Source organism: Helicoverpa zea, chromosome 22, assembly GCF_022581195.2.
Source record: "Helicoverpa zea isolate HzStark_Cry1AcR chromosome 22, ilHelZeax1.1, whole genome shotgun sequence".
Taxonomy (NCBI): Eukaryota; Metazoa; Arthropoda; class Insecta; order Lepidoptera; family Noctuidae; genus Helicoverpa; species Helicoverpa zea.
In genome coordinates, this window is record NC_061473.1 from 841,661 (window position 1) to 867,942 (window position 26,282).

Here is a 26,282-nt window from a genome sequence, read left to right on the forward strand (position 1 = left end):
CTGTGGCAACCTTTACTTAAGTCTACACTTAGCATAAGATTTAAGATTTCGTAACAACATTCATTGTAACTAGTGTAAGATTTGTTGGTTGTCCTAAATAAATAAATAAATAAAATAAATACTTCTTAGCTTAAATACTTCTCCGCTCCGCTTTTGTGGAGTCTGGATCTTATACAAGCTCGCTCGCTATCGAGGCAATTATCTCCATCGACGTTTTTGCAGCGAGAAAACAACTGACGGCTGCTACTACTGTTTATTTGTAGCCTCTCGTAGATATTAACTTCTTAATACAATAATCTTCTATTTTATTTTGTTGAAAGTTTTGCTGTTATTAAAAACGGTAAGTAAGAAATTGAAGAGTCACTCTATACTTATTTGTAAAGCTGAAGAGTTTGTTCGTTTCTTTGATAGAACTAATCTCAAAAACTACTACTTTTTTACTGGTATATTTAACACCCTATATACATAGGTATACATAAAGTATGTAGCCGTCTCAAAGTATTATTCACTCATTAACTAGCTAATTTATATCATTAACCAGCTTTCGTTAGTGTTTCACCCGAATTCTAGCTAGTAGCTAGATAAAAATTAGCTTACAGACTTTCTTGATACATGGGCTATCTAACACTAAAACAATGTTTCAAATCGGACTAGCACATTCTGAGATTACCACAAACAAACCGAATCTTTAACTTTACAACATTAGTATGTACATTGTAGTACATTTCATACAAGTTTTCATACAAGTACATTTCCTCTAACAAACCTAAACCATACTTAAATCATCATCCTCCGAGCCTTTTCCCAAACTATGTTGGGGTCGGCTTCCAGTCTAACCGGATTCAGCTGAGTACCAGTGCTTTACAAGAAGCGACTGCCTATCTGACCTCCTCAACCCAGTTACCCGGGCAACCCGATACCCCTTGGTTAGACTGGTGTCAGACTTACTGGCTTCTGACTACCCGTAACGACTGCCAAGGATGTTCAATGACAGCCGGGACCTACAGTTTAACGTGCCATCCGAAACACAGTCATTGGTGTCTAAGATATACTTAGAAAGTACATACAAACTTAGAAAAGTTGCATTGGTACTTGCCTGACCTGGAATCGAACCCGCGCCCTCATACTCGAGAGGTTGGTTCTTTGCCCACTAGGCCACCACGACTTTTTTTTTTTTTTTTTTTTTTTTTTTTTTTTTTTTTAACCATACTTAAATACATTGTTCTAAATCAAATTATTCCTCATACAACAAAGTTAGTACAATTAGAATTGAACTGTTGGCATCTGGCTCACGTCGCCATATTGGCTTATTAGTTCAGAGTTAAGCACAACTGTGCAGCTCTCAAATGTAGATCAGATTAATACGCGGTATATTGGAAATTGATGGTCGATATGAGTGATTGATTGCTTAATAATTTTTGATTTTATCTAGATTATAGGGGTGTATGAAAGTAGGAGTATTATGGCATGTGATATTATGTGCTTTATGGGTGTGATCGTTCATTATAAATTCGGTTATTAATTCAGGATTACAAAAATACATCTTACATCAAATATATAAAACAATGGCATTTTTGCCGCGGCTTCACCTGTATCTCGACGGAATTACCTCCTGTACCACAATAAATATAAGTAGCTCAACTGTTAGCACAGTCAATAATCAAAACCTGTTCACTTGGTGAAGTGTGAAGAAGTCATACTCAGTTTTGCCTTTACAATATTAGTGCTATAATAAGTACCTATTCACATTAATATACCTAAAGTACAGTCAATTCATAAGGAATGAAACATCATAACCTGTTGAGCCTCATAATATAACGAAATAAACTAATTCCCAACTGAGGAAATTACTGCGAATTTCTCTGAATCCTGATAAAATATTCTATTATTACGTTCATGAGGCAATCTTTTGTCTGAACGCTAAATAACTTATTCTCGTGTAATCGTAAGCGTTATACTTACAATAAGGTAAAGCCTAGAGGTAACGTCAGGCTTCAGTCCCCCAATCACCCCCTTTTTACCCCCATTTACCCCTAACTCCCCCAAACACCCCAGGCGTCTGTGAATAGGATTTATCGCAAAGCTGACTGATTGAGACTGACAATCGCAGCTTTTTATTGAAATAGTTATTGTAAACTAACTATTCCCTGTGGTTTGACTTGGAAACCGAGGGGAGTACTTCCCGCTCTCGGATAAAAAGTAGCCTATGTCCTATCTCAGAGTTTACACCAAACCAACCAACAAATGTTTGCATGTCGTATGTCACGGTAGAATGTAAGTGGGCAATTTAAGATTTAAAGCATGCTTACTCTATACACTTATGTACATTCTGGCAAATAAAAAACTTTGTCTTTAGACGATCTATGTAACTTCCACTTAAATCGGTGTAGGCGTTTATTTTTGGTCTGTAAGCGCAACAGAATACCTTCGCAGCTTAAGTTGCAACCTTCCGAGCATCTCTGCTTGGACAAGTAAGTGACAATGAATCGTGTATGTCCCTACTCCCCTTTCAGAAGGCACATTATGGTATTCTAGAGATATATAATAACAAGCTTCAATTTATTTTATATCGTACAGTAAACTAATAACTCACCGATGCTGCAATTCCCGAGTACTTACCTGCAATCATTAAAAATAACAAACAATTAAAACAAATAGCATTGCATTGTTTGACAACACTCAATATGAACAGACAGACATGCAAACTGACAATTAGTTGACACCGAATATGTTATTAAGCTGTTTTAGTGCATGTTAAAATACTATGTTTTAGCACTTTCATACTGGAGGATTTTTGTCGTGCGTAGTAAAACAAAGTGTATTCCTGTGAATTGTCGCTCGGTTCTAAATGTCATCTTTTGATTCGGTAGTTGTCAATTATTTGTTTTACGTGCAAGATACGACACCGAGCGTTGCCGCTCAGAAAAACCTCTAGTGTGAAAGAACTGTTATTATTTTTGAGACTTTAAATTTGATGGAACCAAATGGACAGATATGTATTGCTAGGGAGTTTGTTGCACCACTTCTTCTTCTCAGCAACAACACATAGGAAGTAGTGAAGGGTTGCGTTTAGGAACTGTTTTTACAATTTTTTGCATTTCAGAAATTCTGATTTAATTAAATGCTTTCGGTTTTTTGACTTCTAAAATTTGCTATCAATACCCATGGGATTTAAATTCGTTTGCATTTCAAACATTCTTTTCTTCACGCTATCTGCCCACTATTTCCTATTAAAAACCTCTTCAAGATCTTAATCTCAAATGGGATCCTATCAGCCAGAAGGCTGTCTTGCTGCACAGGATATGAGCTCGGCTTCCGGAAATACGTAACTGCGGATACGGCGGATATGCGGATATGGTGGTCTCTGACGTATCCGAGGGGAAACCTTTGCTGTTTGTTTGAGTTGGATGAGATTTTTGTTTTGTTTATGAAGTAGAAAATTTTTATTCGTAGACTTCCTTTTTTTATTAAGTACTAGCTTCTGCCCGCGACTTCGTACGCGGATCCTGTCCCTTATGCCAGCGACTACGGGGTCAGCAAAATCAAAGATCTGAATCGTCTGATATTGAATTTTAAGGGCCCGTTGACTTGAAAACAACGGAATACGCATAGCCATTAGAAATGTTCCATATATTTAATTTTTGTACTTTAACGGCAAAAGCACAGCAGACTAAACAAAACGCTGAGAACTGAACCGCAATAGACGTGACCATAGGGATAAAAGTAGTGATTCTAATTAGTCCGCATTTAAGTTGTGTGTGGCAAAAATATTACACGTATTATTACGTAAAAAACATTAAATGTTACTGAGATGACAAAGTAGTGATGACTTAGTGGAAGTCGTGGTGGTTTAGTGGGTAGAGAACCAATCTCTCAAGTATGAGCGTGCGTCTTTAATTCCAGGTCTGGCAAGTACCTGCCAATGCAACTTTTCTAAGTTCGTATGTACTTTCTACGTATATTTTGGATACCAATGACCGTTATTTGGAGGGGATGTTAAACTGTAGGTTCCGGCTGTCATTGAAAATTCTTGGCAGCAGTGGCGAGGCGTCCTTATAAGCCAATTCCCATCGGCTTCCCTTTCGAATTTCAAGAAAGAAGCATAGGTATAAGTTATAATATAGGTATAGGTATAATTAATATATTCATTTAAACCACACAATTTAAATATGTAGGTATAACAAAACGCCTACCACCGTAAAAAAAATTGTTTATAAATTACTTGAAACATTTTGCTCCTACTAAACAAGCCGCGGCTTCCTCCTCCATACAAAACTACGCTTGCGTGACGTCATCCACGCCGCGCCGCGCGATGTTCGCGGCATATGGGCGAGCGGTAAGCCGGCTCACGGAGCGGCTTCCAGCCAATCAAAACTCGCGAGTGAACGAGAAAGAACGCGTCAAGAGAAGAGTAGCTATATCTGTCTACGCGCGCGAGTGACAGCGCTTAGAGCTCTCAAATAATAATATGTAAACAAACAAATCAGACAAATTCACTCTCATTGTTCTTATTTTGTTTTAGATAATAATACCATTAACAATTTGTTCTTTGTATTACTTAATTGAATTTATTAGTGTGTGTATCATTTGGAAATAACATAGTTCGTGTGTGTACAATATTTAATGTTAGTTTAAGTGTTTTAGTTACATTATGTCAACATAGATGGCGCTGTGCATTTTTATGCAAATCCTGAATCGCGGTGTTAAGATTCTCCGCGATTTAATGACCCTAGTAGGGAATTTTATAGCCCTAGCGGAGCCCTACACACTACGGGCGTCACTAAACTAGGCTATTTAACGAATGGAAACCACTGGATACTGTTTGAGTTTAAGTTTATTTCAAAGAAAACACGAAACGAAACAGTTATACAGTTGGACAACAACCACGAATGTTACAAAACTAACTAATGAACTAAACCCTGAGTTGAAACAATGGGGCGAGCGTATTCAACTACATGACGAGACTCAAGCGAGGCGCATCCGACGCGCACTCGCGGCACACGCTTCTTGCTCACTGGCGGCGTGAGCGGCTGCGCGATGTCGCGTCCCCTTCCACGCGCCCTCTTGCGGCGCGTGTAACTAACAGGGCGGCAAACTACTTGCGCGACATACAGCCACACGCTATACACTCCCCCTCGAGCTCATGAGAACGTCCCCGCTCATGAACTCGCACAAAGGAAACACTACATACAGGACAAACATGTTTTCGAGGGCGTCCTCTCTGCCGCTTCTGCACTACGGGACGAGGAGGCGTAATATCCCGAGAATGAAAACGAGTTAGTTCTGATATGTGAAACTTGCCTAAAACTTCCTCAGATGAATCTAAATTACCTATAAGATACGCTGTAGGGCTAACTCTCTTCACAACAACGTAAGGACCATCTCTCTTAGGAACGAACTTAGAAGTAATGTTTTTCGCTGCGTTACTCAGAACATGCGACTTTAATAGTACCTGATCACCCACCTCGAAGACTTCACCTGGTCTTTTGGATTTATCGGCACATTCCTTACGTCGATCCTGTTGTGCTTCGACCCTCTCTCTGACAGCAATAAACGAATTCACAAACCTTTTCAAATAAGGTGTAATCTGAGGAACAAAATTATCCTTACTGAGCACGGACCTAATATCGTGGTGCATTTCGACTGGCGAACGAAGTTCCCTAGCGAACGTAAGGTATGCGGGGGTTACTCCAGTAGTACCACAAACTGCCGAATTCATGGCGAACCTTATCGCGGGAAGATGCTGAGGCCACGATGAATGCTCAGACTCAACTAAACGAGACAAATGAAACTTCAAGTCTCTATTCTTACGTTCAGCTGGATTAGCTGACGGATGGTATAATGGTAACAACTCTTGACCAATACCTAAAACAAACATACATTGCTGCATTACAGCAGAAACAAACTGAACGCCATTGTCCGAAACAATGCGTCTTGGCAGTCCATAACGGAGGAAATACTCTTCAATCAACGTACGAGCACACGCCTCGGAAGTAGCATCCTTCAGAGCGTAAAGCTCGGTCCAACGAGTCGCAGTGTCTTCGACCAACAAAATCCACCTTTCCCCATTTTCTCCCGGAGGAAGTGGACCAAACAAGTCTACGGCTAACACCTCTCCCCTCTGATGGAGAACAGGAGTCTGTAACAAGCCGGACGGTTTCGTGTTTGAAGACTTATAACGTTGACAGGCAGCACAACTCTTGACATACTCTGTTATAGCTCTATGCATGCCTGGGAAATAAAAACTCTTAGCGACCTTGGCATAAGTTCTATCAACTCCGTGATGACCAGCAATGTCAGAATCATGACACTCTTTTAAAATTTCAGGACGCAGAGAAGCCGGGACAACCAGTTGCGGCTCTTCACTATCTACATCCGGATTATACCTATACAATACGCCTTGCTGCATAAAATAACCTCTTTCTGACCAACGCTTCATACCTACAGAATCAGCATCAGAAGTGTCCTCTAAATCACTAATTATCTTCTTAAGTTCCAGATCCTCGAGTTGCGCGCAACGGAGATCAGCCGGACTACGAGCAGGTAAGTCAACGACGATGGAACAGACACCACACTGATCTTTATTTTCTCCTTTACAGGTTGGTCGACTGAGTGTATCAGCAATAACATTGGCTTTACCAGGCGTATACTGAAACTGAATATTAAAGCTCTGAAGCTTGAGAGCCCAGCGAACGAGCCTACCTGAAGGCGACTTTAGGGTAAGGAGCCACTTTAACGGCTGATGGTCGCTACCTATAATGACCTCATGACCTTCAATATAACCCCTAAAACGTTCGACGGCCCACACCACAGCAAGAGCCTCACGCTCGGTGGTGCTGTAATTCCTTTCAGCTGCATTGAGCAGACGGCTAGCATATTCAATAGGGCGCTCTTCTTTACCTTCGCCCTGTAACAACACAGCCCCTAAGGCATAATTGCTAGCATCAGTCCTTAACACAAACGGCTTGCTATAATCCGCTTGAATAAGAATCGGTGCCGAGGAGAGACGAACCTTGAGCTCCTCAAAGGCACGAGCCTGGTCTGAACCCCATGACCACGGCTGATTCTTCTTCAGCAAGCGTGTTAACGGCTCAGCAACAGCAGAGAAACTAGGCACAAACTTTCTAAACCATGAACAAGTCTGAAGAAAAGTTCTTAAGTGCCGAAGCGAAGACGGTGCTGCCATATCCAAAACAGCACGAACCTTTTCATCATCAGGAGACACACCATCCTGAGTGATAACGTGACCAAGGTATTTTACCTTCTCACGTGCGAAGACACATTTCTCCCTATTGGCGCGCAGTTTAAACATACGCAGTCTATCAAAAACGGCGCGCAAATCTGATATATGCTTCTCAAAGCCCTCAGAAATCAGAAGGAGATCATCTTGATATGCTAGAAGGGTAACGTCCTTAAGACTGGCACCGGAACGAAGTCTATCAATTAGACGCTGGAAGGTAGACGGAGCGTTCTTGAGCCCGAACGGCATGCGATTAAATCGATACGAACCGAATGGCGTTAAAAATGCTGTCTTATCCCTATCCTGTTCACGTACACTCACTTGCCAAAAGCCACTTCGCATATCAAGCGTACTCATAAAACAATTCTTTTTTGTTGACTGTACAAGCTCGTCTATCAAAGGCATCGGATAGACGTCGGTCTTTGTTACCGCATTGAGCTTCCTATAGTCGACACAGAAACGAACCTTACCATTTGCCTTCGGAACAAGTAGCGCTGGGGAACCCCACGCGGACTCACACTCCTCGACTATGCCATCTGCCAACATCTTATCGAGCTCTTCTCGCATAATGTCCTTTTTGGCAGGAGTCAACCTATAAGGTGGAACGGCGATAGGAGCGTGATCGCCAGTATCAATAATATGCTCGGCGAAAGGAGTCGCGTCTCCCCCTGGCTGAAAGATATCCTCGTGTTCGACAAGGAGACGGGCAAGTACCTCACGTTGTTCTCCACTAAGCGAGGTCGCCTCATCATCCCGCAGCACATCCAGAGCTGAACACGCAGGCACAGGTGACACACCTTCAAATTGCAATGAGAATTTACACTTATCATTCTCGGCAAAGTGCCACCTACTTTCACCAAAATTGAAGACAAGATTAAATGAGGTAAGAAAATCTATACCTAACAAGCTTTCATTATTATTAGCTTCCGGAAATATCAAAAACTTAACGTCTCTAGTTTTATGTCGGAGTGTCACCTTTACCACTGTGCTAAGTACATTCATCTCCCTACTAACACCGTCCGCCAACCTAACAATTTGTGTCGACGGCATTAACGGGTGTCCTAACCTGAGTAGGAGAGCGTAGAGCGTGTGACCGGCAATACAACTTTTAGCTGCAGAATCTACGAGCGCGGTGCCACAAAACCCTAGAATGCTTATATTCAACACAGGGCGACGAAAAGGTACATTATCGCAAACATTACCGATATTCTCACGACTATTACAATTATTTTCGTAATCATTAAAACTAGATACACACATATTACCGTTACGAACATTGTCAAAAAGTATACGACTATCACAATGTATACGACAATTACATTTACTATTGCTACCGCAATCAGTACAACACGATACGACACGCGTATAAGTGTTACGAACATTATCAAAATTCTTACGAACATTACAATTATTGTTACGAACATTACAATTATTTTTACGAACATTACAATTATTTTTGTAATTATTACAACAAGATAAACAAATACAAGAGCACATATTAGCGTTTGTGTTACGAACACATTGATCGTCAAGAAAACAATTACATGAAACACCCGCGGCACGCGCAGGGTTACCTTGTACAGGCATGAGCACTGACGGGTCGGGCGGCGCGAGCGGTTGCGTAGCAACGACGCGAGCGCGGGCGCGGGCCGCGCGGGCGAGGCGCGCCCGGCGCCGCTGCCGGCCGCTGCGCCGCGGCGAGCGCGGGGCCACCCCGCGGGGCTCGCTCGACGGCCTCAACGTACCTACAACTCCGCCATGCGATGCGTTTTCGACGGAAAGAAATGCTTGTTGGCTCGAACAGTTTTTACACTTCGACTTAATAACGTTCGGAGCACCACAACCGTAACACTTTATTTCACTTTTCAACTTTATAACGCTATTGCTCGTATTATTATCACGATCACTATTATCACGCTTTAACTTATAACACGCATTTTTCGAATGACCTGAGCGCTTACAATAGACACAAAACTGCTTATTATTACTCTTCGAAACGACGGCGACACTCTCGGCGGACTCAGCGGCGCCGGCGCTGTTGAGCGGCGGCGGCGGCTGCGGCGACGACGATGGTGATGTCGCGGGCATGCTCGTCTGGGTCTGCGGCTTTCCTTGAGTAGTGTTACTACGTGTTTTGGAGCTTTCCTTAAGCGAGTCTTCTATAGTACGGCACTTTTTAAGTAATTCGTCGAAACTGTTTAGACTTTCTCTAGTAACACGTTTCCGAATGCGTGGGTTGAGGAGGCCGAAAGCCATATCTAGCTGCACTTTTTCTGACAAATCCTCTTTAGGTATTTTAGCCAGCAGAGCTCGTACCTTGGCGATGAACAAATCCGTATGTTCTTCCTCCTGAACCAGCGTGAATAACTTCCGATAAAGACGATGGGGCGGGTCATGCTCGGCGAATGCACCTTTTATTCGCGAGAGCGCCTCCGACCACGTGTCGGTTGATCTCTTCACCCCTTGCCACCAAACCGCTGCAGGTCCTTCCAACAACATTGAAAACCCGCGGAGAGCGTTCTCGTCGGTCATATTTACGCATTCCTTATACGTAGTGATGGCGTCTAGGAAGTTTTCTAGCGACTCCTCCGGGCGTCCGCCATAACGCGTCCTGCACTTGGCGAAATTTCCACTCACGCCGAACATACTGTGCGAATCCGAAACATTTTGCGGCGTGGACGAGCGGACCTCACGGAGTAAATGCACCAGAGTCTCGTGGGTCATTGTTACATTGGTGGGGGCGGCGCCGGCACTCGCGGCGTCGACGTTGTCCGAAGTTTCCAGAACTTGCGAGCGTGTTAGCGGCATTTTCACGGCGAATAACACGCGAAGTTTTCACTGAGTTCGTTACTATCACACGTTGGGCAGCCAATTATAGCCCTAGCGGAGCCCTACACACTACGGGCGTCACTAAACTAGGCTATTTAACGAATGGAAACCACTGGATACTGTTTGAGTTTAAGTTTATTTCAAAGAAAACACGAAACGAAACAGTTATACAGTTGGACAACAACCACGAATGTTACAAAACTAACTAATGAACTAAACCCTGAGTTGAAACAATGGGGCGAGCGTATTCAACTACATGACGAGACTCAAGCGAGGCGCATCCGACGCGCACTCGCGGCACACGCTTCTTGCTCACTGGCGGCGTGAGCGGCTGCGCGATGTCGCGTCCCCTTCCACGCGCCCTCTTGCGGCGCGTGTAACTAACAGGGCGGCAAACTACTTGCGCGACATACAGCCACACGCTATAATTTATATTTTTTTGAATTCACCAAGTATATAATTTTGTTTAAGAAGTTGGCAGTATCATTACTCCCTACTAATCCCCGCGATCGCACTGTGACCTGGCACTCGGTACAAGTACAGTGTGTGTAGTGAAAATAGGGATACCTACGTTGAAATGAGTTATTTTGATACGTAGACAGTTGGCATCAGGTTTCTTTTTAATGTACCTACTTTTAAAACTTAACTAAGATAGCATTTATCGCGTTAGACTGTTTTCCGACAGATAATTTACTTTAGGAAGGAACTTATTTTTCAAGGTTAAGTTTTGAGAATAAAAACGTGTTATAAAACTCGGGCACACCGCTCGGGTGAATTACCTACCAAATTACGTCTATATTAAAATTACTAACGTCCTGACGGATAAATACCTACGATAAATATCAATGGCTAACAGGCCGTTGTAAATTAAATACTTAAAATGTATTGTTTCTAGTGCCAAGTTTTCTCAGATTCTAGTAGTTAATATACCTAACTAAAGATAATAAAGTTTTATAGATATTAATAATCTGCCGAATTCCTCGAGAAAACATGTTCAAACTATCAGTCTCTCAGTCAGTGCTAAAAGGTGGACTGAGAAATGACCTCCATTACCTCTCCCCCCCATCCCTGAGTACTCCTCCCCCCACTTTTGTTTTTTGCTGCGGCTTCCCTATTTCATTAAACCACCCTTCGCCACTGCTTGGCAGTCGTTATGGGTAGTCAGAACCCAGTAAGTCTGACCAGTTTTACCGAGGGGTGTTGGGGGTTGAGCGGTTAACCGGGTTGTGGAGGTCAAATAGGCAGTCGCTCCTTTTAAAACACTGGTACTCAGTTGCATCGTGACTGGAAGTCGACCCTAACATAATTGGGACAAAGGCTCTTGAGATAATAACGACAATAATAATGAGATATAAGCATCGCAGGATATCTGAGGCTGATGACGGGGAGTAGCGACCCCGCGGGGCATATATACTGAGTTCTCCAGGGAGAGTATACTGTCCCCCATCTCCGGCCGGTCGGAGTGAACCATGACGGGAGTAGGTCTCACGCCTCTGGCTTGGCTTGACCATCCAGAGTGGAGTCGCTTGAGCAGGGTTAGTAGCCCTGCTCGGAGGATAGGTGCCTCGTGGTAAGTGACCCACAGGGAGCGCGTAATCTGCGTTTAAAATCCGCCGAGGTATCCTCACACTTCAGCCGCTCATGTCCCTGTTGCCCTTTTGTTGCTATTCAGTGACAGATTCCCGGGGGCCCAGTAAGTGAGCTGGCGAGTCTCCACCTGCCATTTTTACATGTATCTAATACATTGTCATCGGCAGGAGCCATAGTTCCCGTAGTTTCCCCATTCCTAGTCCATTAGCATCCCATCACAATAGCCCAAGTAGTACTCATCCACAATTTGCAATGGTATAGCACAGATTGTCTTTTTTTTAACGACGTTCACCGGGGATTGTCCTTGGGTTCATTTCTATAGTGTATAAAGGGATAATTGTCGGTTTTGTGTCATCATTTCATTAAAGTTGTCTCAAAAGGGCTTCAGCGTGTTGGCTTTGGCCCCACGTTTGCCTCCCAAAAATTCGGAACTCTGTAGTCCCGAGGTCTGGAAGAGACATACAAAATAATAATGAGATATATAATAACGCAAAAAATTCGGCTCGTGACGCCACGTCTAGGTATGTAAAATTTGTACTAAGCAGTGACTTAACACAAAATTCAAGCGTGTTATATTTTCGTTATTATTTGTTTGTGAGAAGGAGAAAAGGAAAAATACGTGTCCATTATTTCAGGGTTATCTAAAAGACGGACTAATTACTTTTTTTGATTCACCATACCTATTTCATAACATTCATTTCTATACATTTCAAGTGTAGTATTGCTCTTGAAGTTCCACATCAGGTGTTCCAGATCTTCGATGTTTATACGTCAAAATAGAGAGTGCTTATCAGATTGAACCACTTTTGCTAAAACGTCATATCTTTATAAGCTATAGTCTAGCTGGGCTCCTGGGTTTCCACATCAGGTGTTGTACATCTTCAATTTTTATAAGTCAACAGAGAGTGCTTATCAGATTGAGCAACTTTTGCTAAAACGTCATACCTCTATATGCTATAGTCTAGCTGGGCCCCTGGAGTTCCACATCAGGTGTTTTAGATCTTCAATTTGTATAAGTCAATAGAAAGTGCTTATCAAATTGAACAACTTTTGCTAAAACGGCATACCTGTATATGGTACAGAGAAGCTGGGCTCTTGGGGTTCCACATCAGGTGTTCCAGATCTTCAAATTTATTATCTCAGCTGAAAATGCTCATCACATGAAACAATTTTTGCCATGACACCATTTTTGTATCTCTTATAGTTTTGTTGGTCTGTTGGTGTTCTGCATCAGGTCTTCAAGTTTCGAAGATAAATTATAGCCTATATGTTGACCAGGCTTAATACTGACACAACAAAGAAAAAATTATTGAAATCCTTTCAGTAGTTCGGAAGATTAGCGTGTACAAACAAACAGACATACAGACATACAGACATACAGACATACAGACATACAGACATACAGACATACAGACAGAATTTTTTTTTTGGATTTGTGCTCCATTACTGTTTCTAAACCCCACCCAATTATTATTTTTTTTAATATATTCAATGTACAGACACAGTTTTTTTACAGATTTATTATATGTATATAGATATATGTATAGTTGTGATAGTGTGGGTGTAAGGTATTTGGGGAAACAATACTTTTTTGGTTAGGTATTTTGAAAAGATCCATCAATCCATCTTGATAATGGCTTTTTATTCAAAAACTCAGTTTGAAAATAAGGTTCAGCTAAAGGTCAAGGTATTTACATTTACTTTGACTTTTTACACAATTCAATACTTATCGCAAATGCCTACAACTAATTACTTATAACGTATTAACTGTGTATTTCTGTACAATTAATTTTGTAAAAAGTCCTAAGTATCCAGATTAGTTACCTTTAACTGAAAGCCCAACCAAATGGAGTATCTCAGTATAGTAACACGTTTATATTCTTCCATGTGAATTTTCCCATGGATATTTTTAATACAAATAAAGAGGCGATTTTTATTTCGGAAAAGAGGAGGTATTTCGTCGCTAACACCTCGCGGAGTAAGATTTATAGCGTTTGCTGTTGACAGGTGGATAAACCATAGCTTATTGTAATTTATTGTGTAGGTAATATTTAGGAAAAATCGTGAACAACTACGTAACTGGATTTGACACAGTGGTGATGATCCATCCAAGTTTGGATTTTTTGAGAAACAGGGGTGTCTTGCTGGGAAAAGATAAGTTTCCATATTAAGATTTGAAGAATTTTCTTCGAGTTTTAAATGACCGCGAAAAAAGCTGTCAACATTGTGCACATGTTGCTTGATTAATAATAAGTACATGATGTCCGGTAGTACTTAATCCAGCGGGGCTCCTTAGGGCCGAAGCCTACAAGGGCTGCGGGACTATTCGTAAGAGTAACCGCGGCCCTGGATCATAAAGAGCTCAAAGTCAATATCAAAGTATTTATTATTTGTAAAACATAGAAAAAGAGTATGGTGGATTCTAGTCAATAAGAGTCTAACACTCGACACCTCCCGCCTCGTTTGATGATTACACATAAGAAAGGTAGTAATTGACAGTTTTCATGTTATTAAAGCTACATCACATATAGAACTAACGCTTCAACTTACTTCTTACCAACACTTCACTACAAAATAAACTCCTCTTCAAAATTAATATTAAACTGAAAAGTGTCTATATAAAGTTAATACGGCTCATAAATACTGCGTAGGAGGATGTTTATAGCCTCTGTCGGTGCTTCAAGCACTTCGCTTAATTACACCGTTATATCTTTAGATCATAAGGCTGTGGATGAATAGATGGCGGAGAGCAGCTGATAAGCGATAGGGTTTTAAGGTAGACTTCCTAAAAGACGTTATGAAAATAGTTTTGCAGCTTATCATATAAATTATAGGCACCGGTTATTGACAGTTAATGTCAGATTTTGTTTAAATCCCCCTCCCCCCGAAAATTTCAAGAAGAAAAGCCGGAAGAACCAGTCAGTGGTACGTAGAAATTCAATCACCCATAATTAAAACACCAGCCGAGTGCGAGTCGGTATCGCGCATCAAGGGCAATTCTTTACCATAATCCTATTCATAAATTGTTGATAAAACAAACTCAAAAGCTTTATAATGCTAGTACACGTGGATGTGAAATATATTTTTCCAATCCCTGAGCTCAACATCCCCCAAACACCGAAAAACACGCTCAACCATAAATCCAACCGATTTAAACCAAATAAAAGTGGATAAAACCAGTCTAAACCGGTGTTATCCCGTTTTGGGGTTCGGTGTATCATATTGAAAATAAACAGAACTCTTTTATTTATTTTTACTGACAGTTTGTGGGCCTGTTTTGTACGAAGGTTCTTATTACAGGAAAATGAACCAACGTTAAAATTATATAGATACCTACTTTTATATTTATAGGCACTAGATACTTCCCGTTTCCCAATAATAATAAAATGTATAGCGTAAGAAAAGTAGACGCGTATTACAAAAGGGTTAAATCATAATTCCATTACCTTAAAAATATAGAAGAGACCGATCAAAAACATATTTTATTTCTCTTTCAAAACTCTTCTGCGGAACTCGTACCAATATGTCCGGCTCCTACTTGTCTAGTTTTTCAAAATTACCGCCGTCGGGCTAAACGCTTTAACGGTAACGAGTGGCAAATGGAAATAAATTGTCGCCACACTCGAACGGCTTTCATAAAATATTGTAAAGGACGCTTTAAAGGTAGTGCTCCATTGAAGCAAGTGCTGTACACGAATCGTGATTAAAAATTTTACAACGAATTCATTTATTTGTCAATGTGTGTCTAAGTTTTTTTTTGCCACAATACATCTTAGGAATGACTTCTAAAGAACTCACTTAAAGGGCTCCCCCATCAGGGAAATATAATGTATTAACTAAATCATCATCCTCCGAGCCTTTTCCCAATCATGTTGGGGTCGGCTTCCAGTCAAACCGGATTCAGCTGAGTACCAGTGCTTTACAAGAAGCGACTACCTATCTGACCTCCTCAACCCAGTTACCCGGGCAACCCGATACCCCTTGGTTAGACTGGTGTCAGACTTACTGGCTTCTGACTACCCGTAACGACTGCCAAGGATGTTCAATGACAGCCGGGACCTACAGTTTAACGTGCCATCCGAAACACAATGTATTAACTAAATAAAGGGGTTTAAAATGTTGCTCTTTACATTATCCTTCACATTAACTACCGAGCTGTCTGAAGGTGTGCACGCTGATAGAGATTTGTCTGCTAAATTATGTTGCCAATCATTTTAACATTGACTTTTTTTTACGTAAAAAGAGCATTCTTTTTTTTTAAAAGAATTTAACAACTAAAGACAGATTGCTTAAACGCACCTTTATGAATTGCCTTCATGTGCTGCATTGGAAGTGTAGCTTTACATCTTGTGTTTACCGACGCTCGAGAGCGGGATGTGGGAATTTCCTCGACTTTGTTTGTACATGGATAAAATGTGACTGTTCGTTAGTGGTTAGATATGTCTTGCAATGTTTTCTTCGAGAATATAATAATATTCGTTTCAATGATGAAGAGAGTTCTATTTTATTCGTATTTTTTTACTTAAAATCGTCTGAGATAGTTGTATTTAAGAATAAAATACCTGTATCTGTAGACATAACGTATTATATTTTTCTAGTCTCGTGAAACAATTGAACTAGGTTCAACCAGCAGTTTGGTCTACGTCCCGTGTAAGTATTTCACGCACTTCTATATAAAATTAGCCTTGATGAAACACTTTTTTTCCAGTAGCAGCAAAGTTCGCCTTCACAAGCACTTACGTCAAACATACAAATAAGTTAGATTCTAGCCCAAAAGTAGCATCCCATAGAGAAGAACGGGCAAGAAACTCCATATCACAAAAAAAAACCATTAGAATATCATCAATCACCAATAAAGAATATACATCTCAACTAACAAATGCAACTAATTCATATTGAATTGTAACAATAAAACAAAGGCACTAATTATGAAAGTTATTCCTTCACAATACCGAACGAGAGCTCGCTTCGGAACTTGAACAATTAAATTATTACATGACTGTCTGTTTGTTCGATGTGAATAGCTTAGAATTTCATATGTGCTAATGTAGTTTTAGTGTTGTGTTGTTTCTTGATATATGGGTTTTATTGAGGCAAATAAAGACTGAAATATGCAAAATACTCATTCAATTCAAATAACTTATTTAAATTGAAACTGCCTCATTGGTCTAGTAGTCTTAGGTATAGTGAGAATTCTCACTTTGGGCTGCAAAATCACCTTGTAGGTTGTGGGATGTTTCTCCATAGGACCGACTCTTTGGAACCGTGCAGTATTGACTTTTCTTAAGCACCGGTAAGCACCTTTGACTTTGATGATTGCTTAGATGTAAGGAAAAAAATAAGTTTTTATCCCGAATCTAAATATTTTTCCCAACATTCTAATCACTTAAATCTTCGCAAAGCAACGCCTTATTCCATAATTTATCTTAACATCTCTTTTTCAAAGCCCAACATTTCCATCCATATAGTACCTACCTACCACATACCACCTACATAGCAACCCAAAATTTAATAAAAACAATAACTGAACTTCAGGAAAGGCCTTCTGTTCTGAAACAATGGAAACAGACGTCCAATAAAATTGCCCATTAATTTAAATGTTATAGTTCGGCCATTCAGAGAATGCGTTCCTGACACGTCGCGATTGAACTGACGACGTAACTTTGCAATGGCGTTGCAGTTACGATAAAAATATTTTTGCTGGTTGTTTACCGTTTTAACAATTGAGGAGCATTAAAACAACATTATTATATCAATAATCAATGAATGTTATTACGTCGTCAGTTCAATCGCGACGTGTCAGGAACGCATTCTCTGAATGGCCGAACTATAATTATAAAATTGCTCACTGAGGCACAATCTTCATCCGTCCCGGTGTAAATTAATACCTTTATTGTATGCTGACTTTTATTATTTTACATGTGTTTCAGTATTTTTGGAGGATAAAAAATAATGTTTTAATTATTGTATATTGTATTTTTTAACTACTGAGATATTTTATAGGGGTAAAATAAGATCTTATGCAGATAATCCACCCCTAAAATTAGTGGAGTCCACCCGTGACCAAAGGGCTGGCCTATACTTCGGCCAAAGGATGTGCATTGCCATCCAGCGTGGCAATGCAGCCAGCCTTTTGGGCACGATCCCCGCTGACAGCGATGCGGATGAATATTTTGATACTTAGTTTAATATTTCCCTATCATAAATTGTATTCTTATGATAAGTAACTTTTTTATATTTTTTAGTTTTATTATTTTTATAATTTAACATTTAAAAATGTAAATATTATGTTGTGAAATAAATAAATAAACAAACATAATTAACTTACTATCTTTAAATAGTGTACTGAACGCCAAAGCTGAGTAGGTAACAGTTGGTCAGATCGATTGGCCTTTCATAAGGTTAAGCACCGCTTGGCGTGGTATATGTCCGAGGATGGGTGATCTTTGTCATGACGTCCCATACTTTCTTCTTTCAAACATAAAACTTTCCAGCATAAAACATCACATACATTTGCAGACATTTTGTATTTGTCTTATAAAACTTGAAGCCTATCTTATTATAAAAGAAAACAATTTGAGCTTTTTGTAACAAGCTACAGCAGAAATAAACTTGAGTCTCAACAGTAATACTTAAGGAGGTACCTACTTGTGAATCATTAAACATTGTTCTCAGTACACAAAGGCAGTTGAAATGTTAGGCTCATGGAGAACAAAATGACTAGCGGAGGTGCCATAATGGAAAATCTTCTAAGCGTGCGTGCCAAAATACGGGTAAGCGAGGGACGAGGAACGTTATTGTATCCGCCTTTTTCGCCTTCTTTGGAAGCCGCCCATTTATTGTAATACAAAAAATCATCATCATCATCATCATCTTCCTGCCCTGTTCCCAAGTCATTTGGGGTCGGCGCAACATGTCTTCTTCTTCCATTCCTCTCTGTCAGACGTCATACTTACATCCACTCCCTTCTGCTTCATGTCCTCTTTCAGGCAATCAATCCATCTTTTCCTCGGTCTACCTCTGCCTCTCCATCCTTCCACATTCATACTTAGCACACTCTTTGTAGCATGCGTTTAGCGTCGTTTTACAAAAAATCATTGACAGATATACAAACAACCCGAACACTTCGTTAGTTCACTCGTAACTGATCGTTTTGATCATGCCTACTTTACGTATTTGACCTAGAAGAAGGCGCCTGACCTTCTTTCATTATGGCATCTCCATCATCTTTCCTTACTCTGTGTTTAGGCTATATTAAGAAGTTAGAATTATTGACACAATTACGAGTGAAATAACAAAGATCTCCAAGTTTAGTTTTATTATGATGCTTGTTAATTTATGAATGTAAGAAATATTTTATCTATGTATTAGAAGTTTTCAATTATCGGGCACGTAACTTCTTTTTAGTAAATATGTTTTTTAGTAAGTCACACAGCATACTATTACTAAAAGCTCTGTGATTGGCTACTTTTATAACCGACTAATAAGAAGGGTTCCAATTTCAAATGCGTCCCAATCTGGGACCCAATTAGGTCTTAAATGTCTTTAGGGACCCTCACGCACACGCATTTGAGTTCCAATGACTATAAAATTTGTAGTTGTAGCTATAAAGACTATAATAAGCTTTCCGCACCCTATTAGTTCACACGAGCAACTGCCTTTACCCGGGTAATAAGTAGCCTTTAACTTTTTTTACTTTCCAGCCTTTAGGTTATCTGTTTGTGAAACATTTCAATTATTTTGGTACTTAGTTTCACTATGAAAATGCGACAGAAAGACTGAATTACTTTTGCCTTAATCTATACTAATATTATAATAATATAATAATAATTTATTTATTTCAAGTAACATAGACTCATATACAAAAATCCATTTACACAGTCACATTTTAAACATTCACAAATTACACAATACACCTAATTCAAATTATAAAGAGGAAAACTTTGTTTGTTTGGTTGTAATGGATAAACTCAAAAACTACTGGACCGATTTAAAATATTCTTTCACCATTAGAAAGCTATATTATCTGCGAGTAACATAGGCCATATTTTATCCCGATGCGGGCAGTAGCTCCCACGGGACGCGGGTGAAACCGCGGGAAAACGGCTAGTAATAATATATTAGTGTACGAGTGCTTACCTACATTTTAATTTATGTATTAATAAACCTTGACAACTATCAGCTGATGAACAATCCTTCATATTCAAACATCCTATTAAAGTTTCGGAAGCCAATACCAGGTATTCTAGCACATCCTCTGATAGGAACTAAAGAGCAAAGCCAACATTCAAATCTTCGACAATCTCATAATTGGAAACGTCAAAGTGAATTAATTAACTGCAACTAGTAGTTGCTTTCAATGATACGACTCGACTACTTAGGTATCCTTCAAATACGATGGTTTCACTGTGGATTTCAATAATCTATCTCTGGATTTAACTACTACTGGTTTAATTTTGATATAAGCTTCATATGAATAATGTCGAATTCCTGTCTGTAATCATGTCAAAATCAACAGATATCCTACTTATATCCTACTTCCTACTTATATTATAAATGTGAAAGTTTATGAGAATGTATGGATGTATGTTTGTTATTCAATCACGCAAAAACGGCTGGACCGATTTGACTGAAATTTGGTATGTAGGTAGGTGATACCCTGGATTAACACATAGGCTACTTTTGATCAACACACCACGCGGGCGAAGCCGCTGGCGGAAGCTAGTATGTATTGGATAAAACAAATAAATGTCTGTGCAGTTGGCAACAAACGCATCGCTGAAGCTCCGTAGTCACACCGACCCGAAATGTCACATAAAAAAAAACCATGGGGTAAAAGTAATGACTCTAAGAAGAGCCTAAGGTCCAAGTATAAAATGTGTATCACCACTGTAAAACACAATATCATTTTGTAAAATTTTAAAACTCTTAAAAATAGTTCAAGCACACTAAAAGTAATCATCCACAGTTAACAAGGCAGCCAATAAGAAGCGCAGTTGATTTACTCTTATTCGTTTGCAGCCAATCAGCGCGCGGATCTAATCCTAGGGAGCCATCTAATTGGCTGGTTCGCGAGTGCTGCAAAACGTATAAGACGGCGTAATAAGATTGTTGCGACCCTTCGTTGAAGGCAATTTCTTGTAAGAGAACTTGGAATATAGGATATTTTTAAGTACTCAAAAATGCATGGAACACTTACTACTAAATATTTCAGTGTATTTCCAAAAGCAAACTCATTTATGATTATGTGTTCCGCTCCACAGTTAAAAAAGTTATCTTTTAACCGACCAATCAACTGCGGTGTCCCTTCCTTTAAAATTTAATAAATATTTGGGATTAGCCTGTCATGTAGAAGTTAGTTACGATAGTGAAAAATTATATTGAGTTAATTAAATACATAGACGTCTACATCATACGCAGTAGGTAAGTCTTTCTTAGAACTGACTGCGAATTTGATGTTTCGTTAGCATTATTAGTTCAATTATTATCGTATTTGGAAACATAATATTATGAGCTATTAATTAGCAGGTTGTTACTTATATTTGACGTCAATATATAAAAATCGCATACATAGTACAAACTAACCTAACAGTTGGTTCGATAGTTAGTTTACCTACAGTTTATTTCGAAGGTGACAAAAAGTAATGAACTTTTGGGCATGCGTGAAGCGTAGAAGGGCTAACTTCAGAAATGAAAAACTTATTTTTCTCTGACAGTACTACATACTCGGATACTCCGTCCCATCGGGCTATGAGAGTGAAGGAATAACGAGTGCACCTGTGTCTGCGCAAATGCTTGTGCACTATAACATGTCCTGCGTAGCTGGCTGATCTCTTTATATGAGAACAGCCACCATGGCCGGTAATCGGCTGGGTGGACATCATCATTACTACATACCTACTCTTGAAATTACATACATATCAGGATTTAAAAAGCTATAAATATTGTGTATATTGTACGCTTGTTAATTTTGTATACATACAGTAATAATTATCATTATTTGCGCACACTGTTACAATATTCATGTTATGTATGTGTGTAGTGGGGTCGTGGTGGCTTAGTGGGTAAAGGACCAACCTCTCAAGTATGAGGGCGCGGGTTCGATCCCAGATCAGGCAAGTACCAATGCAACTTTTCTAAGTTTGTATGTACTTTCTAAGTATATCTTAGACACCATTGACTGTGTTTCGGATGGCACGTGAAACTGTAGGTCCCGGCTGTCAGTGAACATCCTTGGCGGTCGTTACGGGTAGTCAGAAGCCAGAAAGTCTGACACCAGTCTAACCAAGGGGTATCGGGTTGCCCGGGTTACTGGGTTGAGGAGGTCAGATAGGCAGTCGCTTCTTGTAAAGCACTGGTACTCAGCTGAATCCGGTTAGACTGGAAGCCGACCCCAACATGATTGGGAAAAGGCTCGGAGGATGATGTTACAATATTCATGTTCAGTTGCAATTAAAATTCAGCACAGGATGCTTAGTTAATTAGCTGTGTGCCTGTATGGAATACCTACTAGCTGGTAATTTTTATTATTTTACTTGGAGTGCAGTGATAAACTTAAACGTTTGTTTTTGCAAAATCACCGAGTTTTATCAGTCTGTTGGCGAAATAGGTACTCAAAAACTACTGCGCACACTTTCTTGCGGTTTTCACAAATACATATACATATTGATTTCTGATAAACTTTTATGTACAAAACTTTTATGTACACATATAGAATATTTCAGGCCAGTGAATTAACAGGTTCAGAAAATCAAAATCAAAATTACAGACTTTTAAACTCAAACAATGACTCATACAAACTGGAACTGGAAGGCGACCCCAACATAGTTGGGAAAAGGTTTGGAGGATGATGAACGACTCATAGAAACTGAGCACGGTCGGCCATTGCAACCTAAAGTAGACAGATACATGAGCATAAGTGTTGTCTAGCCGTACCAAAACAAATGTAATACATAACTTCATAAAACAAAAATATATTTCCCAGTATCTTTTCTCCCATCTTTCATACAAAAGACAAAAGAAAAATAAACAATTATAGATCACAGCTATCCGATGAGATTCTTGGAAAGATTGCTTTCAATTCCATTCAAAGGAACGATGAATGAGACCGAACGAATGAACGAATAATAGAATTCATTCGCTAGCTGATTGCCTCGGTCGCGATAACTTTTTGAATAAAACCGACGTTTGGCTAAATTCTACTTCGATTAGATTTTAAAGGTTAGTTCCCATCCAGCATGGAGCGTACTTAGAACTAGGCAGACACTATAGACAACAGTTTTCTCTGACAATGGTGTATTGCATGAACATAAACCGTCAGGTAAACAAAAGAAATAGACCTACAAACATTTGGAATAATATGCACTATAACCACTTTGACGACTTGGTCTTCGTTTTACAAATGTAATAGTGCAACTCACTCTTGGCATTGTCGGCGATCACATTCATATTAACAGTGCGAAACAACTAAGCGCCATCACAGAAATACAGATAAAAATCATTATTTTATTGACGTACTATTTATTCTGTAAAGTTCTCGAGTGACGACCACGACCTGGAAGAAGAAGCGTGGGCAGGCCCTCCACTAGATGGACGGACGATCTGGCCAAGGTCGCTGGGAAGCAGTGAATGCGGGATGCTGAAGATCGAGCAAAGTCGTCAACCTTGGGGGAGGCCTTTGTCCAGCAGTGGACGTCTTTCGGCCGTACGACGTACTATATTCATTTTTCGTTTACGTACCCTAGATGTAAATAAATCTAAAATAAATATATATTTTACCTTATTCTCTTTTGTAAAAACTTGAAAATAACTCTGTACACTCTTGCGCCATCTCACCTTCCCGGAACTGCATGTTGATGGCTCCGCCGCTGCACAAGCAGAGAACCTCAAGCGGCGCAAATATAGTAACCCTATAGGCAATTACATGTTTGAGCCGTTTGGGGTTGAAACTCTAGGGCCGTGGGGTCCGAGCGCCCATCTTCTTGCCAGGGATATTTCCCAGCGCCTGGTTGACACTTCCCGGGACCCAAAGGCTGGCTTTTATTTCGCACAGAGGTTGAGCATTGCCATCCAACGTGGCAATGCTGCCAGTCTTTTGGGTATATTACCCAGTGACAGACAGGAAACTGTTTACTAATGCAATGGAGGATATGTTCAAGACGCTGAACTGGAAAGGACGCGGCATCAACATCAATGGCGAACACATCTCTCACTTGCGATTTGCTGACGATATCGTCATCATGGCGGAAACGCTGCAGGACCTACAACAGATGCTGAACGACCTGGCTGAATCTTCTCTACGCATCGGCCTACGGATGAACTTGGACAAAACCAAGGTCATGTTCAATGAACATGTTCTACCGGAACCGATTGCGATACACGGCGCCGTTCTCGAAGTTGTTCGGAAATATGTATACCTCGGGCAGACATTGCAGTTAGGTAGAAACAACTTTGAGGACGAGGTGAATAGGAGAATTCAGTTGGGTTGGGCTGCATTTGGGAAGCTACGTCTAGTCCTAACATCGTCGATCCCACAGTGCCTAAAGACAAAAGTCTTCAATCAGTGCGTCCTACCTGTCATGACTTACGGAGCCGAAACGTGGACACTGTCGGTACGGTTGGTTCACAAGTTTAAAGTCGCTCAGCGGGCTATGGAAAGGGCTATGCTCGGCATTTCTCTGAGGGATCGCATCAGAAATGAGGTAATCCGTCAGAGAACCAAGGTCATCGACATAGCCCACCGAATCAGCAAGCTGAAGTGGCAGTGGGCTGGCCATATTAGCCGAAGAACCGATAACCGTTGGGGTAAACGAGTTCTAGAGTGGAGACCACGCCTCGGCAAACGTAGTGTAGGACGTCCTCAGGCACGGTGGAGTGATGACTTGCGCAAGACGGCTGGCAGGAGCTGGATGCGAGAAGCTGAAAATCGATCTCAGTGGCGTGCACTTGGAGAGGCCTATGTCCAGCAGTGGACTGCGATAGGCTGATGATGATGATGACCCAGTGACAGCGATGAGGAGCAATTTTTTGATGCACTGTATTAGTTTTAAGTTGTATGTAGGTATTGTATATAAGTTTTTTTTTTTTTTTCAATTAATGTACAAAATATTGTGAATAAATATTACATTAACCAAATTGAAAAAAAAAACTCTGTACATACTCGTACTTTTGTGGTATATAAAAAGTATAAAAGAATATTATTTTATCAGCCACGCCTCGAGTGTCACACTCAATGTCTGAACATTTGAACGAACCTTAAAACCGACGGCTGGCCATAAATTCACTCCCGATTAGATTTTAACGGACTGCAGAAGTTTGTGTGTGGGATGACAACTTTGTGTATAAAACTCCCGACCCAGTTGGCTTTGTTTAATTGATTTAACTTCTTGTGTTCATGTGTTCATGTTTGTTTCGCTTTTTCAGTTTTTGTGGATGCGGTGGGAAGTTGCGGAGGAGATGAGTGGAAATGTTTGTTTTTAAATGGAATAGAATTTTCGTGGAAGATAATTTTGATAGTGTGGTTAGCTAAACTATGTATGATAAAGCTGGAGATTTTGTTTGTTTGTTTGAACGCGCTAAGCTCATGAAATACTGGACCGATTTGTTAAATTCTTTCTGTGCTAATTAGCCCACTTATTAAGGAAGGCTACGGGCTACACAAGTGTCGCGAGTGAAACCACTGGCAGAAGCTAGAAATAAATAATCTTTATTTTGTCTCAACGGAGTTTTCATATAATACACAGCACTTTACAAACATCCACCGTAAAGTATTTTTTTTTACATGAATGAAAATTCGCTTCGAATCTCCACACAAACATTTCAGTAGAAATTCACGTGCTTCATCGAAATCCCTAGCGATTGCTTCAAACTCTTCAATCGAAATATTTCCCAGTAACACTACAGTGTCGGTTCGCGGTAAAAGCATTCTATTGCATACTACCCTCGCTTCCCTACTTCAATCGTTTTCATGTCATGTCCACAACACTTCAAGCGATCAAATACTTTACTACACGCCACAAGGGATATTGGACTCTATTTTGTAGAACACAAGGTGGTGTTTTGAATGGTGGTTGTGCTATGGGAAGCATTACGATTAATCGAGGAATAGTTCGTTTATGGAAGTTTCGTGTGTTGCAGTTTAGAGGCAAATATTGATAGGTATATGGACAAAAAGAAAAAAATATTTTCACATTACTATTTATATGGCATTTAGTTATTTTCTTTTCTACATGACGATGAGCTTTGAGACCATAAAAAGTGTTCTGGTTCGATTTTCAATAATTCATTAGGTAAGACCATTTGTTGAATGGAAATGAAATAGCTTATGATTTACATTGGTACATAAAATAAAAATGTTGGTGGAACCGCCGGACACAGCTTATTTAGAAATTGATGTGCTAACAATACAGAGCTTAACTCAGATGAGATTATGTGCCCTAAGAGGCTTAGCCGTAAACCTGACCTTCCTCAACAATAAAGCTTGTTGCACATTATAGCAGCACCGCAACAGCACGGCTCCACACCAGCATTTAAGTTGTCATTCAATTTAGAGCATTAAATCGTGTATATTATAATATATTTCGTAATGTCAATATGAAAAAGCCAACGGCGAGCAGTCAGCGTG